Raw genomic sequence first — 17,117 nt, forward strand, 5'->3', positions numbered from 1 at the left:
TTGTGATGTGGGCTGGGGAAGCGTCTGTTTGCTGGTAATCATTAATGTTGGTAGTTAGAAATGTTATGTCATGTGTCATGTGTGAGGTTCAACTCTGACATGTCGCCACCATCACAGCAGCTCCGTTTAAAATATATCACAATACAGACCAAAATTAGAAAAAGTGGCTGATCTGGGGTTAAGCTTGGTGTCAATCTTTGGAGAATGACACATAATATGAATGATTCAGATACACCTTTTATATTGTGAGTGCACCATTTCCTGTATATATTCCTTCTTTCACATTTCACATCATATATTCACATTTTGAGAGAATAACATCCTTTCTCACCAGTAAATCTTAGTCTAAGCTGATCTGTAAAGTTTCTCATGAAACATCAGTACGTTTTTTAAGAAAAACAGCTCGTGTCAACCATGTCACATATTTGGCCTAAAAAGAAAAAGATAAAAGATAACAGACACATTTGTCACTTGCACAGAAAATGTAATGTAATAAACTAAAACCCTAAATAAAAACTGAAATAATGATTCCTGTGGCTTGGTGGTTCGTTTCTCTCTGTTTGTTTGTTCTCTTCATGCTTGCATGTATGTCAGGTAGAGTGTGTGGTTGGTTGTCTACGCGGGCCCTGTTGGACTGGTGACTTGTCCAGGGCCCAGCCTTTCATCCTGACAGAGCTGGTAGCTCCAGCAGAGCCCTGCCATCCTAATTGAGCATAAGTGAGTATAAATAATGGGTGGACAATGAAGCCTTTAATTTAAAAAAAGAAAAAATATTATTATTTTTCTCAGCTCCTTATGTCCTGATTTCCTTGTCTTCTGTCTGACTTGCTGAATCTTTAAACTCCTAAAATGTAACAGGAGAAGTGAGGACGCACCAGTAATCTTTATCCTACTAGTGTTAAAGGGGATTGACTTGTCCATCCGTCCAGTCACCACCTTTCCATTTGCTAAAGCTTCTGCACTGCTGCATCCCATCAACACTGAACTGCATTCTTCAGTTGGATTAACAGCGTTGCATATTCATTCTTACCGATGAAGCTCCAGTGATTAACAAAAGCACGAAAATAACAAATCAGTCATTAAGGTATCATCTGGAGACATTATGATGAGCTAAACTCCTATTCAGAAGACATTTAACTCAATTTATCATTCATAAATAATGATTTTTATTCATTTTTGTTTCACACATGTTTTTTATCTACTTATGACCTTCTTTTAATGGTGCAGATTTATTTTCCTTTCCCCAGGTTGACCAAATACACTAATAAGAACTTAGAACGGCCGTACGCTTTTGAAGTTGCTATACATCAAACGTGGTACTGGTGAGAAGTTCAATACTTGTTGCAAAGAGCATTTTATTTTGTTTTTGACGTTGAACTGCTCAGCATTCAGTATCATATGTTATAAAAGTGTTAGTTTTTTTCCAAGAAAACTGAGGTTCTACTTTTTTTCACCACATTCACAAATGTGCAGGAGTATTTGTGTAAAACTCTGTGAGATGTTGCAGTCGCAACGGTTCAACTCTGTCATCAGGTTTTAAAGCTGGGTCCAATCAGGTACTCAACAAAGCGAACGGACAGGTGCTAACGGAAATAGTTCATGATAGTTCATATACAGTAGTTGCTTTCTGAACCTGCAGAAAGCTCAAAGTCAAAGAAAAAGCAGAACAAAGGAACTTTTGTCATTTTTGTGTCAGTCTTTTCAAAGGTGCAAAAATAAAGCAAACTATTATAACGATCAACCAACTAGATGCTGAGTGCTAAAGAGAAATACAAAGATACTAAGATCCATCCTCTAGGCAGCATGAATGAGTTCCCAGATTGATTCAATTCAATTCAATTCAATTTTATTTATATAGCGTCTAATACAACAAAAGTTGTCTCTAGACGCTTTCCAGAGACCCATACCCAGAACATGACCCCCGAGCAATTATTACATAAACAATGGCAGGTAAAAACTCCCCTAGTGGGAGAAAAAGCGTAAGCCAAACAGTGGCAAGAAAAACTCCCCTTTAGGAGGAAGAAACCTGGACCTGGACCTGGATCATAAGGGGGTAGAAACCTGGACCTGGACCTGGATCATAAGGGGGGACCCTCCTGCCGAGGGCCAGATTGATAGGCACTAAGAACCCTTTCTCTTAGATTATTGCTGATGTCTTTCCTGGTTAGCATTGTTTTAACTCACACCTGAATGCTCCAGAGCAGCAAACATATTTCTACATTTCAACTTTTGAAAGTATAATAGTGTAATAATTTCATTTTTAACATGACTATAACCATTTCTTCACGACTCACATTGTGTTTCCCCCTCATCATGTCCCCTCAGTGACAGTAAAAAGTTGGATTATTGTTTTTATTTAAACACAACAATGATTTTATTTCACCGATCTCTGCATGTGCATGTGCAGTTATTTCACATGCACACCTGGAAAGCTTTGAAGCTGCGTGAACTTGCTGATCTTATTACAGACTGTACTTTCTGCTTTCTTTAACCTCGCCATTTAGGAACTGGGACTGTACAGACGCTACGTTCATTTCGCCCTGCAATTTTAAATGTAACAGCATAATTTCAAATAAAAAACTGCTCCTTCTTTGGAACAATAGCTTCACTACATGGACCTGTAAAGTAGCAGCAATTATTTACTTTCTCTTTTATCATGAATACAAAAATGAGAACGCATACTTTCTAGTTCCAGTCCTGCAGCTGCCACGGATATATTTTCAGATGGCACCTGATCTGAACACTTCTCAACGACAGTTTCCCAGATTCCAACTATAAATTCAATTTAAATACCACAGTTCAAAAATGATTAAAATGAGTAAACCATTAACCTCTGATGTGAAAGTCATGACAGAGTTGAGACGGCAGTGAGTGAACGTCACACTGAGTGCCAGACTTTTGCTTTTCACTGACACTCGAGCGCAAGATATTTCCATCCCAAAATAAAAACTAAATTAGAGGGTTATAGGATGGAGGAAAGAAACGGCCACTGGGCTTGGTTTTTGGCCCCGTGCACTCAGCTGCAACAGGCTTTTCTTTCCTGTCTCCTATTATTCTTGGTCTCCTGCCTGGAGTAGCCAAGAGATGGAGAGAGCCAGTGAGAAGAAGAGAGAGAAGACCAAGGGGGACAGAAGCAGAGGTAGAGAAATGCAGAAGAAACTTCACAAAGGTGGCGAGCAGCGATGGAGGGAATAGGGGAGACTGACTCCTCCTCCTCCGTCTGACCTGGAAAGTGTTGAAACGAGGATTTGCACGAGCTGATGAAGAAAATTTGGAGGACGTTCAAGAGCAGCCACTTTGAGATAACTATAGCCTTTGCCTCGGCCACCAAATATCCATTCCTGTGACAGAAAAGAAAGAGACAAAGAAAAAATCTCAGTATATACGGTGCTTCAAACTTCACTCTTACAGATTATGCAGCACATTGATTGCTTTACATTTGCATTACCACACTAATTAATTGTCAAAGTTATATTTCCTTGCCTTTAGTGATCAGTTCAACTTTGAAGGTTTAAATTGGGGAAAGCTATTAGATTGTTGGAAACATCAACTACTAAACCGTTTCACGTTTGTTATCCGAGGTTAAGGAGCTGTTAAATCTCAGATGTAGGTTTATTAGCTTGATGAGCCAATATTTCTTTGGATGCTGCAGGAAAATAGTATTAATATTAATGATATTTAGCTCAAATATGCTAGTCATCTGCGGTTTTCTTTGGCCAACAATTTTCCTTCGACTCGGGGTGAGTGTGGCTGCCTAAACTCAGCCACATCACGAGCAGACATACCCCAGATCTGGATGTTCTTTGAGTCTTTTGGCTTTTTGTGACTCGCAACACATGCCTGCAACTGAGCCACATGCTCCAAAAAGGCCCAGATTAGGCCCAAATTGCATCTACTATCTTGGACTGTAGCAGACCGTAAAAGTGCTAGCCGTACGCCTTATAAAAAGAACTGGACAAACCCTCTGATTTAGTGCCCATTGTTTCCTGAGACGACAGTTTGAAGTCTTTTATCTTCAAAGGTCTGGACGTTGATGAGGTTTGGATTAGCTCGAGTTGAGCAGTCGGCACCCAGCTAAAATAACTAACGAGTTAGTTATTTTATCTTGGCTTAGCTAAAGCTAGTGTATGACGTTTTACGAGATCCAGGACTAAGTCAAATAGTTTTATCATCATGGGAGAAGAAGTGGAGGCGGTGGAGGAGTAGAAATACCTCGGTGCTCACCTGGACAGCAGACTGGGCCGGAGATGCAACCCTGATGCTGTTTATAAGAAACAACAGAGCAGACTTTCCTTCTTGGACAAGCTCCAGTCCGTCAGTATTTTCAGCATACGTCTGTTGTGAAGAACGCAGTTGCACCTGCAGTCGTCCGCTGGAGGAGCAGCTTCACAGGCAGTGGCTTAAAGAAACCGAACAGACTGATAGAAGAAGACTGGTTCTGTCCTGGAGCCTCTGGAGATGATCACACAAAGAAAGATCCTTCATAAAACAAAATAAAATAAAAACTGAGAACTTAAGCTTCTTCGTGGGCTGAGAGTAAAGAAAAAAGTGAACAGATTTTTTCCCCCTTCTTTTATAAACACAAATCTGTTCTGTTCTATTATCTCTGTCTTAATTTGATATGTTCTTACACAGGTACAGAAATCTTCCCAAATCCTGTCCAAACAATGTGTGTTCTTTTTGCTCTTCTACAATGTCCTCTGACTAATTTCTTTTCCAGTCACACAGATAGTTTTAATGCCTGAGCTGCAAGACGGTCCAACAGTGACAAAACCAGATGTCTTTGGATGCTGGTGCTGCAACCTGAGCGAACATTGTCACTACAGCAGCCAACTAAGAGATCGATATTCAGACTGAAACAAGTTTCCCTGGAAATGTTCCTCAGTGGAAACTGATTCATACTATTAAGAGCGCCCTGTTTACAATTTCACAGACAAGCACCATCTTTTCCTCAGAATGATTTGCATGTGTCACATCAGGTATCTTTTAACACAAAAAAGGTATTTGAGAAGCGGTTATTGTTTAATGCTGCATCAAAGAACAGCAGCTGTTTGTTTGAGGGGAAAAGCTGCATTTGGGTTGAGATCTGTATAAGAAGGCCCACGCAGAAGCAATGAGGACACACTTAAGACCGGCTCACTATTTACTAACTGAAAGGCTCAAGGTATTCCAATACCTTTGCTTTTTTTTTTCCTTTTTCTCTTTTTGTTTTACAGTGGCTTCAGGTGTTTCAGATGTTTTATTGGAAGCCACAAACCAGTTTAAGGTCCTTGGTAAATGTACAGTTTGGGGCTTCGGGTCATAAAGGCCCCACTGATGACTAAATACAGCTGTATTGTGATGCTTGGCGGTAGTGAACAGTTAATATGGAAAAGTGTGGCATCTTTTAGCCATGTTTTTGTTGAGGTATTATTGAGTTGTATGAGGCGTGCTCAGTGATGACATTCTCTCATCTGCTGCAAAATGATCAGATGTGTGTTATTCCACGAAACAGATTGGTGAAGATGTCCACCTAACTATGCATACAACAGTCACCTTAGCACCAGTCTGTGGAGACGTGGGACCTCCGGTGTGTCTTCAGCAGAAGATCAGCTTGTTCTGCAGGGAAGAGATGTAGGTGTATCTGGGTTGTTCTGACTGAAGTGAATCAAATTAGGATCTGGGAAGCTTTGTTCCTCAAACTGTTGCTGAACTGTTTTTTTGCTATATTTGGGCGCATTAGGGTGCATGGTGATGTTGCTTCTGTCAATCAGTGTTACCTCTGGATACTCGGGATGGGATCTAGAGACAGGAACCTGCCAGGAGAGCCCCCCGCCCCGCTAAGCGCAGGTCTATCCTGGGAGTGCCATCGTCAACCGTGGCCACTGTAGTCCGTGAGAGCGGTCAAGTGCCGCGGCGCTCAGCTGAAGATGAACGCCATCATGGCAGGTTAAGTGGACAGAGAGTCAGACACAGGAATATGGTAGAAAATACGGTCTAGTTTCATGACAAAACGCCACAACAAAACTTTGATCTATAATTTGTGTTCTGAAGAAATTGTGGTTGTGACAGTCATTTCTTCCCTCGGTAGATAAGCACATTTTTGTTGCGCAAGCTGTTATGCATTATTTCCCATGCGGGATATGCTAGCAATTCGTGGTTTGGAGAGCAGAAGGATATTGCGGTAAGACCATGAGCTGTGTGATTAGAGACTTACAAGACTCTGAATAATAGATAAAGGGTTGTGTAGTCTGAACGGCTCGGCAGCCTGCCAACACTAGAAGTGTGTGGTGTGAAAGCGGCCAGAACCAACTCATTTATAATAAGATCTTTAAGATCTTTACTATTTGAGCCGATTGTTGTGCTGATTGTTGCTACTGGGCTTTTGCTGGTTATTCAGCAGGTTAAAGTAAGTCAGGGCCAGGCCCCCCGGCGACAGCGCTGCACATTAAGCTGCTCCCCCTCAACTAATGGGCTAATGCAGCAGGTAGAGAGGTAAACAAACAAAGATCTGGCTGCAGGTTTTACATACCCTCACTTAGGAGATGTTATGTTTCCCATGTTTCTGTATGAAACCTCCTAAGGGCATGAGTTAGCCTTTATGAGACGCTGACAGGACTGCATCCATGAAAACAGTTGTTTGATTGATCACAAAACCCAGATCAGTTTAAGGTTTTCAGCTTCATACATCGTGACTGCATCCAACTAGAAACAAGGGTGAAGATTAAACGCCTTCTGTCGGATATCAGGAGAAACACAGTTTACGTTGGCAGCTGCTCACTTTCAGCGGGAGGGGTGTCCAGATGTCCAGAGCCGTGTTCAGAGTCCACGTCACACAGCGTAGCTCGATCACCCTGGTATCAGTGATAACTCTGGTACCAGCTGGTGTTTAATGCAGACGTTTGATTTATGGGATTTATATCTCATTTTTGAGCATAAAAATCAATAAAAGTGAGAAATATCTGTTTTGAGGGGAATTTAAGTGATTTCAAGGATATAACATTTTGCATTAGGTAGATCTCAGAGTCCTAACGCATCAGCGAGGACTCTTCAGAGGAAATACCATGAAATACATAAAGGAAAAAGAGACGGCAGTCTGAGCCAAACAGGTTAAATATGGCTGAAAAAAATAAAACAGCAGTTTTGGTCTCCACGTCACACGTTTAACTACAATAAGCACTGCTAGATGGTTTAGGGTGAGGTGGTAGTGGGAGGGGGAAACAGATGAACATGCTCTGATTGGCTCCAGCCCGTTGCCCATATTTAGATCAGTGTCCCCCCCTCGGTTTGTTTCAGCTGTGCAGCGCTGGAATGAAAAAGCAAGATGTCTCTCTTGTGCTTTCCACATCATATCATGGAAAGTCAATGAGAGATTGTTCACTGGCTTTGACACACAGCTTACTCAGGCAGTTGTTAGCCGTCTGTCTCGTGGACAGATTGACGTGCAGGAGGTTTCAAAAATAAAGGCAGTGAAAGTTTTGCTCCTTGAGCTCGTGACTGGTTGTGCTTCGTGTTCTGCAGCCACAGAGAATCAAACGGGCAGATTAAACCATGGCCCCAGGTCACAAAGAAGACAGAGTTTCAATTTACAGAAATTGTCAGACTGGAATGCAGAACTCTGACATCTTTTTTTAGTTTTTGTATTGATGCAGAAATGTTAAAATGTTCTAAAATGATGGTAGAGATGAACATGATTCATGTTTGCAGGCCTCTGCTAACCCTGTTTTCAATCGAAGGTTCTGTGTCACAGTGTTAGCCCCCTAAATTATCTTTTTTTTTCTTTTCCGTCCACGTTTGCAAGCAATAGAGAGAGAAAAAAAAAGAAAAGGAAAAGAAACGAAGAGGTGGTGCTCTCCTTTGCTTAACATCAACTTGTCATTTCCCAGGCCTGCCACATCAACAAAGAGAGTAGACTTGGCTGAGGGGCAAAGAGGAGGAACAAAAACTAAGTTGAGCCAGAATATGGAGAGAGAGAGAGAGAGAGAGAGAGAGAGAGAGAGAGAGAGAGAGAGAGAGAGAGAGAGAGAGAGAGAGAGAGAGAGAGAGATAGAGAGAGGGGATGAGGAGGAGGGTCAATTTGAGCTTGAAAATGGCTGATAGATCTGCACTGATTTCACCCTCTGACACCAGTCATGTTATGCTTGGTCTTTATGTTTGCTGGTGCTACTTCTGTTTTTGTGGTTTTGTGGAAGAAAAGCTGTTTTGCTGATTACTCTGGTGTTTTTTCAAAAGGTGTATGAAAACAACCAACCTGAAAACATAAGAATAATGCTAATGTTAATATATGACATGCTTTTCAATGAATGGCAATGACAGTGATTTTTGACGGAGTGATAGAAACATGTGTCAACTTCCCGAGCCATCGTTGCTGTGCACCAAACATCTGACTTTATTTAAAAACAGATGGCATAAGCACAGGCTTTTATGCATCCATGGGTTTTGTGCACCTGCCACAGGGAGGCAGGAGCCAGGAGTGGGGTCTACCTGGGCAGGTAACGGTACACCACAGGGCTGCACCAACCTTACCATGCACACCACTGAGACTCACCCATCAAATGAAGTGCAGGATTTTGGACCCGGGAGGAAGCTGGAGAACCTGGGGGTGTGGGGTAACGGGACACACCATGTAATATTTAAAGATCTGCAGGAGAGAATTATATTTGATTATTGCTAACATAAAGAATAGAGCTGCATTTCCTTAAATGCTGAAATAAATCTGCACATGTAATCACTGGGTTATGCAGGTGGCACCTCCCAGTGGCCCAATGACTTCACACTGTGAGTTGGAATCAAGGAAGAAAGAGTTTTCATGAAGTCTGAAAGTGGCCACCCACTATTAAAATAGGATCCAATGTCCTGCCCTCCACAGGCTCCTGCCGACTAACGCATGCATTTCAGCTGCAGAGCCCCCTGGATTATAAAGAGTAGCATCAAATTTAGCTTTTAACACCTCCTCCATAGCTTAGACTGCCTTGAAAGACTTTAAATGGCATGAAACACATTCATGTATTATGAAAGAAAAGGTTGATTCTGATGCTTAAAACCTACTGAAGGTCATTTGTATACAAAATGATATATTAATCGCTGATATTGGGGAGGATGTAAACCTTCCCAGCTGAACTCCCCCTAGTCCGTAGCCTCTCCCTCAACATGCCAAGCCACTCAACCGTCTGCATTCCTCTTTTGTAGAGTTTTCCTGGAGCTTTACAAGACACCATTGCCTCATCCAGTCTGCTTTCCCTATCATCCTCAGCAGTGAGATTCTAACAGTACATTAAAACCTGATGCTGTTTGAGTCACTGATTGTGTTCCTGTGCTCAGCTCACAGCCTTAGAAGATAAACAGCAAAGATTATAAAGGCAAAAGAAAACCATTTGGTAGCTCGGTATTTATTTGTTTATACTGTTTGTCTGGGACATCTTAACTCCCCACCTCGGTAAATGCAGTTTGATGTCCCTCTCCTTTTATTTTGATCCTGTCTCTACCTGTCTTGCGCATTTCTGAAGTTCTTGATTTCTCTTCACGCCTCCTCCTGCATCAGCAGTGCGAGGAAGAGAAGCACAGTCAACACGAGTAGCCACCCTCAGGGATCGTAAGAGTTCACAAGGTGGGAGTACCAAGGCCGCGTCAGACTCCTCCCTCGGCTCACCAAAGCGGGCCCTGACCCCACCCAGCCTCTCCCTGCCTCGCCTAAACGACTGCTCTCTCCAGTAGGAGACAAATACCACACCATCAAATCATACAGTTCCCAACCGTGAAAAAGCATTGTCCTCCCCGGGTAATTTTGGTGTCACGTGCAGGAGGTTTTAATGTGGCAGGGACCAGCCCTGTGACGCTCCTCCCTCTACTGAGCAGCCTCCTTTTTTTCCCCAAAAAACTTTTTTGTTCCATTTTCATGAAATTTGATATTACAGCTTCAGGGACACCTTTATGTTTTTATGTCTTGTACTGATGTTACAGAAAACACAGGTAACTTGCTCTTAAGTGTTTTTCCTTTCGGATGAAAGTGGGAATGATGACAGCTTGGATAAATGAAGGCAAGAGGAACATCTTTTTGTTCTGTCCCGGCACATGAGTTCAATTCCTCCGGCATCTGGAAACGCTTAAGTCTGCAGTTCTGGCTGCATTGTGCGCCGCTCTGCAGTGTGACTTCAGCTCTGGAAACAAAACCTTCAGGAAGAAAAAAGGAGAAAAAGGAAAAGGGTTTTTTTTGGTCTGCAACAGAAAAACAGTTTGCATGTCCCCACATACACACATCTTTAGTTTTTATCATGGTTCTGATCCACCATAATAAATATATCTTTGGTTCAACTGATGGAGACCAAAATATTTTTCAAATAAATGTTATCCTTATTAGCAGCAGTGTAGAACAGCAACCATATCCTGAGGCAACATCTTACTTCAAAAGGTGGGGCACAAAATTTCTTTTATCCACGAGACCCGTGAGTTGCTCTCATCACAGCTGTAGGTAAGCTTCAACGGTTTTAACCCTATAACGCAATGTATCATATCTGGCATGTTCATTTCTGAGATTTGTACCACCCACACAATAAAAAAAAATCTGAAAAGATTTGCATAATTATGAGAAAATCGTTAAATACAAAATTGGAAGCGATTTTGATTTCAATATACACAAAAAATATATTTTGTGTGTGTGTTATTAAATATTTCAGGCATTAAAGGGTTAAATACCTTTGTGATGTAAAAACTATGAACCCCCCACAAGCTGAAGATAAGCTTGTTTCACCATATTCATGCACAGATGTGCACTTTTCAGAAACACCAGGTAGGCTGCTGTTCAGACACCGTGTCTTTAAAGATCAACATACCTTAAATACATATCATGGCATTACTTATTCATTAAGATAATACACAGGATCAAAACATGCACGCACACACACATACACACACTCAGAAAGAAACAGACCTAAGCTTCTGGGTTATCCTGTCGTATCTTCTCAGACTCTGCAACTGAACGTATCAGTGTACGTCAGTAATGATGATTCACATAAAATCATCCCATCAGCTCCCTTTCAAACAGTTTACAGTAATATCGACAGGATTGAAAAGCTATTTTCTGTATATTACATTTACCCAAAAGAGCAATCACAACCTGCATGAAAGTAATTGCTTTATGCATTAAATTGATTTCACATGCAACAAAAATAATATTTATTCATTGTTGAAACGAAACACAGTGCCGAGTTTAGCTTGCTTTGATGCAATTGAAACAAACAGCAATTCCAATTTAAAAACTGTTTAAGTGTGAATCAGCTGAACCTGTATTTGTGACACCATCCCATTCAACCTCAAGCAGACACTGAAATCTTCAGCGTTTAGCTTTTACTGTGTTAAAGTGCAGCTAAGGTACCGGTATGTGCTAGCTTGGCATGTGGCTAAGTCAACAGAAACAAACCATGAATGAAAACAAAAGGAAAGTTTCAAACTAAAGCAAATTTAGATTTGATGAAAACAAAGTCTCAAAACCATCATGTGTGTAAATCCACCACAAAGCTCCTCTAACTTGTAGCCAAACTAATATTTGTTCATTCTGCTGTCTCACAGAATGTTGTGAGACCGTCTCTAACGTTACATTTTGTAATTCTCTCAATCTTAAAGGAGCCGTCTGTAAGAAATGGCCAAAACTGGTACTGCAGTCACTTTCAAAATATTGTTGAGCGGCGTGTACCCTCCCCCTCCTCCCCCCGACCAGAGGTTGCCAGGTAGGCTGCAGAATGCAGCAGGAACGTAGGCTGCCATGGCTGCGATAATAAGAGCCGAGCTGGCAACCCGGATGCCGAAACAATACTGACTTTGTGATTGGGTTGGTGGAGGGTGGAGCTTCAGGCCAAAACAAAAAATCACAACATAAACATCAGTTGAGGGCTTCAACTCCTCTTTTTAAACTGGAATATCCTGGCTTGAGTGCTGTTGTCAGTGACATAAGTATTTGAAATGAACATGATTTTTAAATGTCTGTTGACATATCGGGGTCATTTTATGATTAGTTTTATTATTGCTCTTACATACAGCTCCTTTAAATGTAAGTAACTTGTTTTTTTTATATCAGATAATCTTCCTCTTCTCTCATAAACTTGCCTTTTAATCCTTTTTCATCTTTCAATTGACCAATAAAGCCCATAAAAAAGTAATTCTTCTGCTATTAGCGATTAAAAATATGTTTATTTACTTATACTTTGTCTTTTGATGCTTCCACTTTTGTAGCTTTTCCAAAATATTCGTGGAGCAAAATAAAGCCATAAAGTCCTAAACAGCTTAGCTCCACGATATTTGCAAGACCTGATAGTGCCTTATGTTCCTGGCAGAGCTCTCCGTTCTCAGAGTGCAGGTTTACTCGTAGTTCCTTGAGTATCCAAATGTAGATTTGGAGGGCGGGCGGTCTGCTATCAGGAACCGTTACTATGGAACCAACTTCCAATCTGGGTTAAGGAGGCTGACACCACCTCCACCTTTAAAACTAAACTTAAAACCTTTCTGTTTAGTAAAGCTTATAGTTAGTGTTAATACACCTCTAGTTAGTGTTTAGTAAAGATCTAGTTAGTGTTAGTAAACCTCTAGTTAGTGTTTAGTAAACATTTAGTTAGTGTTAGTAAACCTGTAGTTAGTGTAACTCTAGTGTGTTAGAGTCAGTAGTCATAGCTGCATCTGCAGGACCAGACTAGAGCAGCTGGTCGGAAACAGAGCTTCGATGTAGCTGCTATAGAGCTGCAGGGGGGACCAACATGATCCACTGATCGGTACCCTTCATCCCTCCTTCTCTCCTCTTCTTCTCTTTCCTTTCTTCAGATCAACTCTCAGTTATTAATTAGAAGTATCTCATCACCATCATTGTTCTCCATTGTTCTTGTAGTTTGTTGTACTGGTCTTCCCCCTCTTTTTCTCTTCTGTACATGCCAGAGCTTCAGGAGCTGCATGCTGCCCTGCAGTCCCCCCCTCTTATCATCCCACTGCTGCTTCCACCTGTCTGTATGGTTGTCTGGTAGATGCTTGCTGACATCCTGACCTGCAGTCTCACCCTCTGACTACCTCAATGTCTGCTGTCTACATCTGCTTATGTAGTCGTCCCTGTAGTGCACCAGCTAACCATAGTGTCTGTGTCTCTCCTTTCTCTGTCTGTTCTCTCTTCTCCTGCTCCACCTGGCTGTCCTTCAGCGGGAGGGTCCCCTCTTATGAGCCAGGTCCTGATCCAGGTTTCTTCCCTCTTAACAGGGAGTTTTTACCTGCCAGTGTTTATGTTATGTTTATGTAATAATTGCTAGGGAATCATTTTCTGGGTCTCTGGAAAGATCCTAGAGACAACTTCTCTTGTAATAGACGCTATATAAATAAAATTGAATTGAAAAATTGAATCTAAAGGTTTTCGTCCAATTATCCAATGGAGTGTTTATAGTAGTTCCTTCTAGAGTCAGGATCTCCAACTCTATAAAGAAACTTTTTTCATCTTGATGTTTGGTCCAGCGGTTGTTTTATTGATGAACTCCAGTAGTAAGAACATTAGGATCAGTGACTGAGGTCAGTCTTACTTAGATTAATGTGGGTGTGTGTGCGTGTGTGTGCGTGTGTGTGTGTGTGTGTGTGTGTGTGTTGTGTGTGTGTGTGTGTGTGTGTGTGTGTGTGTGTGTGTGTGTGTGTGTGTGTGTGTGTGTGTGTGTGTGTGTGTGTGTGTGTGTGTGTGTGTTTTTCTGTCAGTGAAAGTGATCTGCTCGTCTTCATAAATCTTACAAGCCTGAACAAGCACACCACCTTGTTAAATCACCTGTAGCTATACGTTTACTCCACCACACATGCAGTATATCAAATAACTTCACAGTCACAATAATGTCAGCGGCCCACAATCTTCATATATCTTCACAGTTTCTTTTTTTTATCTTTGTTTTTATGTGTCAGTTCAGTTTTGCTAGTGGTCCATCTCTTCACCAACTGCTAATCTAAGGGGTAAATCCACAAAAGGATTGCGCGGCTTTTGCGGCCGCTAAACCGGTGCAAATGACACAAAAAGAGAGCGTCTAATTCACCAAGCACCTGCAAAGGGCGAATTGCACCACAAACTGCGCTGCCAAGCAAATAGTGGCATTGTGCGCCTGTGCTATTTGCATGCATGTAAATTAGGTAATATTCATACATTCGGCGCAAAATTGCCCCCTTTCTATGCAAATAAGCCTCATTGCAAAAACCGTCTAATTCACAAAGGCCAGCGCTATTTGCCACACGCAAAAATAGTGGAGCAAATACCGTCTTTTCGAAGCGTGTATTAACTGCGCGCAAACTCACTCCTCACTCCCGCTCTGTCTATGTTTCTCTCTCTCTTCAATATCATTCAAGCCTGTGTGATACTGAATGATATTAAGGGTGAAATCTACAGTCAGACATGACTGTAGACAGTCAGATCAAGTGGGGTTGTGGACTTATCTCGGATTTAAAAATAAAAATAACAGGACGGAGCTCAGGATTCATCCATACAGTAGGGGCTGCTTTATTACAAACAATTCCACCATATAAACATATAAATCTAGAATGTGTGTGTTTAACAGCTGACCTGTAGGTGTGTGTAGCAAAACACAGAACATGAATTACCGTCAGATCCTTATCTGGGACCTCATCTATAAAGCTTGCTTGCGCACAAAAAGGGCCTGAAAGATGCGGCGACGCACACTGTACGGTGCGCGTCGCCGCGTAACCTTAGCCGTATGCTCTGCGTCGATTTAACGCGGAACCATAAATCAGCCTTGAACAGCACTGAGGGAGGAGGGACAGTGTCTTGAGGATTTACAGGCTGAGCCTACCATTAGTTCTTAAACTGTAAAAAAAAAAAACGGGGGGGAGACAAAAGCATGAGTTTGAAAAGTGGGGGGGCATGTCCCCCCTGTTCCCAGTGGAAATTGTGCCCTTGCGCCTCACTGCGTTTTATTTTCACTCGCTTTATTTTTTATTTCTGCAGTTTTCATTATGGACCAATCTGTGTGCTGAAATATGGAGAACACTGGAAACAGCTCCGCTCACTTACTCAGACAAGGGCAAATTGCACTCAGCTCCAAAACTTTATGGGCGTGTTTGCGCCGGTATATCATTAGAGCAAAATTTTTTGTGAATAGGACCTTAAGGCGGGGCAAATTGCGGGCGCGAATTGCGGGCGCAAATGCGGCGCAATTCACAGCGCTATTTGCGGGCGCAATCTGTTCTTTGTGGATTTACCCCTAAGTATTTTGTTAATCTCCTGTTAAAAATAAAGCAATACTTCTGTAAAATGTCCACTTTTCAAAAGCATTTTTAAGATTTGAAGAAAGTGCTGAGTGAAACTTTATGACAGCGAGGGTATAGAAAAGGTGATGCCCGCCTGTGTACTGGTGTCTTACTTACTGAAAGATTTTATTGTATATACACACACGGCGCAACCTGGCAACCCCAGATCCCTTTCATATAACAAATCCCAGTTTAGCCACTGTGGACAACCACCTTCTCACAGTTACATGAGTGATACAGAGGTCTGGACTGGCAGTTCCACTTTGCAGGGAGAAAAAAAACCTACAGACTGAGAAGCAAAAGGTGGAGTCACTCATTGTGGTTCCTGTTATTTCTTTGTCTGCGGTGCAGCGTTTTCACTGGAGAAGTTTAATCACACAGCCGGCTGGAAGGCCAAACATGCGAGTTCAGAGAGGTGAATCATGAGCCAGAGTCAGTCACTATAATCTGCACTTTTTCCTCAGTTGTTATCTCACAAAATGTCGGAAAAAAAGGACAGAACCCTAACCCTAACCCTAACCCATGGCTCAATGCTTTAAGATGCTTAAAAATGTAATCCTGCCGGCGCGGGTTTAGCTCCGAAGTGAAAACAGATCGGATCGACTCTCCTGGATCATCATCACGCTGTTGGGGCTTTGTCTCCGGCCCCGGGGCCGCTGAGCAGAGGTCAGAGAGAGCTAACATGAGAACAAACTCTACACTTGACAGGAGATGAGGGCAGAAGCGTCAGTCAGCTGGAGACCAAAGTTTGCCGTTACTTTCTTCTGCTCCGATAAATGAACACAAGCACAGTCATGGTAGTCCTCGTAAAAGGGACATCTTGAGAGAAAAGAAGATATTTTCTTTCTTTTTTTTTTTACTTTAAAAGAAAATCTAGTCAACACAATCCAGTCACTTTGTTTTGAGCCACTTAGGTCTGGAAATAAGTTGATCAGTGAGCTATTCAGATTTGTATGGGAACTGTGAAATCACAGATACAGAGAGAGAGGATCCAGCTCTCCCATCCTTATCTCCCTCCAACTTCCTCTGTTGCATTTCTCGTCCCTCAGAAGTGGACAGCACAAAACTTCATAAATGAGACACGTTAGTCTCCAGATGGAGGTGGAGTCAAGTGTCTGACTCTGCCCTGGAAATCTGGCAGTTATGAACAGAGCTGTAAAGACATGGTGGAAAAGGGAGCTGTTGGACTGCATCCAACATGTCAGAGATGTTAACGCCCAAGTAAATTCTTCTGATATGGTTATGAAATAAAAATACATAATGATAATAAAGTATAATATCAATTTCAACTTCAGTAGTCCTGAGGGGAAGAGTATCAGACAAAGTAAACCCCCCAAAAAGTACAATAGCAAAAAGAAAATGTAAACCTTACAATCGCTACAAATGCAAAAACAAAACAGAAAACATAGTTTAAAAAAATTCGTAAATTTGGTGCTGACTAATCACACACAAGAAATCTTGCGCTTCCTTCTCTGTAAAGTGAGTTATCTGCTGTTGTGTCTCTTGAAATGCTACAGCTGCCAGTTTGTTGCATTACAGAGCGCTTAACAAAAAACCTTTGTGGTATTTTTGTGTTGTTTTTTTATCTTCTGTTTCATTATTTTTCCATTTGCATGTCCTCTTTTGTGATTCTGTATCATTTAGTTGAGTTTTGCACCTCTGGGCCGCCGACGCCGTACTCACCTTTCAGAGTTAAATCAAAGGCTTATAAGCAGATTTATTCAGATTTGTGCATTTAAACATAGACCTGCTGAAGTATCTCGCAGACTTTTGATGCTGTTTGAAGTCAGGGGAGAAAGTGAGCGTGCTCCGCGCAGCCGCGCTACTCACATCAGTGTCAAGTACAACCGCAAACGTTTGGTGTGTGTGTGAAGAAC

The sequence above is a fragment of the Cololabis saira genome, chromosome 19 (assembly GCF_033807715.1).
Source record: "Cololabis saira isolate AMF1-May2022 chromosome 19, fColSai1.1, whole genome shotgun sequence".
Lineage (NCBI taxonomy): Eukaryota > Metazoa > Chordata > Actinopteri > Beloniformes > Belonidae > Cololabis > Cololabis saira.